Genomic DNA, 2,347 nt, shown 5'->3' on the forward strand with positions numbered 1-2,347 from the left:
GAGCGTCTGAGCCCATGCACAGGCCCTTTCAGAGGAGCTGCTGGGGCGCCTGCAGCCTCTGTGACCCTCAGAGACAGTCCCCGCTAGTTTCACAGCCCAGAGTTGTGGGGACGTCTCTTCCCGGCCCTGGAGCCCTGGGCTGGGGGCCTGCTGTGGGGCTGGGGCCCCTAACTCCTCCGGGAAACCCCTACCACCAAGATTCCCTCCCAGGTTTCAACTGCAGCACCGAGTGTGGGCCCCCGGCTGCCTCTCTACGATCCAGCCCCGATCTGCCCGCATCTCTGCCCCTCCTACTGGTCTCGGTGCTTCTTCAGTTCCCTGGTTGTAGGGCTTCTGTTCAGCCAGATTTCAGGAGGCTCTGAGTGATGGTGGTTCTGTATTTTAGTTGTAATTTTGATGTGGTTGCGGGCGGCAGTGGGTGCAGCTGTTACCTTCGCTGCCATCTTGTTTCCTCTCCTCTACTATGTCATTCTTAATTTCCTTCATACTTTCCATTTCTTTTCTCATGCTTTTGAGCATCCTTATGATCAGTATTCTGAACTCTATATCTTATAGATTGCTTATTTCCACTTCATTTAGCTCATGTTCTGGAGAATTCTTTTGTTCTTTCATTTGGGGCTTGTTTTTTTGTCTCCCCATTTTGGCTGCCTGTTTGGATTTGTTTCTATGTATTAGGTAGATCTGCTAGGACTTCAAGTCTTTTGGATGGTCTCTGGCACAGGCCAATGTCAGATGCTGTTTGTGACTAGCCTTGAGTACCCTCTTTGAAGCTTTCTGCACCCCACAGCTTGTGGTTCTCTCTGCTGGGACTGGGTGCATTTGGAAAGGACCAAGATGCACACCAAGGTCTATTTTTCCAAGCCCTGGGTCCAGAAGCAGATCAGACAAAGACTCAAAGCACGCAGAGGCTGATTGTTATTCAGTCTGTTAATGAGCCTCAGGCTAGAGAAACTCCACAGGGTGAGGTGAGGTTTTCCAACAGTGTGGGGCAATTGCTTCCCCTGCCTCCCCACTCCCAGGAAAAAAAGCTGCTTGGCTGGTAAGTGTCTGCCTGAGAAAGGTATCCTCTGCCATATGGGGGAATGACTAAGCACAGGAATCCAGGTGGCTGCCCTCTGAGCTCTATCCTCAGAGCCAGCATCCCTGGACTCTCCTCACACAGCTCCAGTCTACCCTGCCCTCTCTCTGCTGGAGCCCACGATGAGTGGCTGCACATAAAACTTTGTGCATTAGACTTTTAAGAGGGGGCCTGCATTTCCAGCCACCTCTCCCTGGCAGACAGGACCCCAACTGCTTTTCACAGCCAGATGTTATGTGGGCACCTTTCTCAGTTCTGGTGCTCTGAGCTGGGGAACCCAGCTTGGGGTTTAGACCCCAGAGTTCTCAGTGGGAACCCCCTACAGCTGAGATCTCCCTCTGGAACTTCAGCTGCTGCCTGTGGGAGCCCAGCCAGCCGTCTCGCACCTCCGCACTTCCTACCAGTCTCTATGTGGTCTTCCCTTTTTGTCCTTGGTTATGATGGTGCTCTCAAGCTAGTCTTCAGTTGATTATTCAAGATAGTTTTTCTATATTTTAGTTATAATTCCAGTTTCGCCCCAGAAGTGTGTCAATGTAGCTTCCACTCAATCCACCGTCGTCTTGGAATTTTCCTGTTTTCCAGTCTTGGTAGGTTGGCTTTATGTAGTAGTTGTCCTGTGGTACGCAGTGGTGCTGTGTACTTGATCACATGAGCTGAGTGCTCCAGTAATGTCCCTTGTGTAGGTCATGTGAGCCCTCCTGTTGTAATTGAGTCTTGATTGTTATTGGCCTGTTTGTGTATGGGGTCAACCTTCAGGCTGGCTGGCTGTGGGGCTCAACCCCAACCTAGTATATGAGCTGCTATGTGGGTGCTGACCACACAAAGCAGAATTTGCCTCAGCAGGGTCTGGAGCCTGCTGAAATCTCCCTTTGGATGTGCCACTTGGATCCTACTCTGATGTTGTCTGAAGCTTTCCATTGGGTATATTGGTTCTGGGGCCTCTTAAGTGGGACTCTGGTGTAAGTCAATGTCAGATGCTGCCTGTGTCTGGCCCTGGACAACCTGTTGGGAGCTACAAAGTGATCCACAGTTTGTGGCTGCCTCTGCTGGGCCTGGGTGTGTATTGGAAGGACAAAGCTGTGCACCAAGGCTGGCTTCCACCAGCACTGAGCCTGGTGGGAAGTCTGCAAAAGGCCCAAGGCACCCGAAAAATCTCCCTCTGCCTGCCTCCACCTGCTAGGCTCAGCCACTGAAAAAACTTCTGGTGCTACTTGAGTTGCATGAGGTAGGTTCTTAGTGATTCACCAGGTAGGAGCAAGTGGTGTTCAC

The sequence above is a fragment of the Miniopterus natalensis genome, chromosome 7, assembly GCF_054644295.1.
Source record: "Miniopterus natalensis isolate mMinNat1 chromosome 7, mMinNat1.hap1, whole genome shotgun sequence".
Taxonomy (NCBI): Eukaryota; Metazoa; Chordata; class Mammalia; order Chiroptera; family Miniopteridae; genus Miniopterus; species Miniopterus natalensis.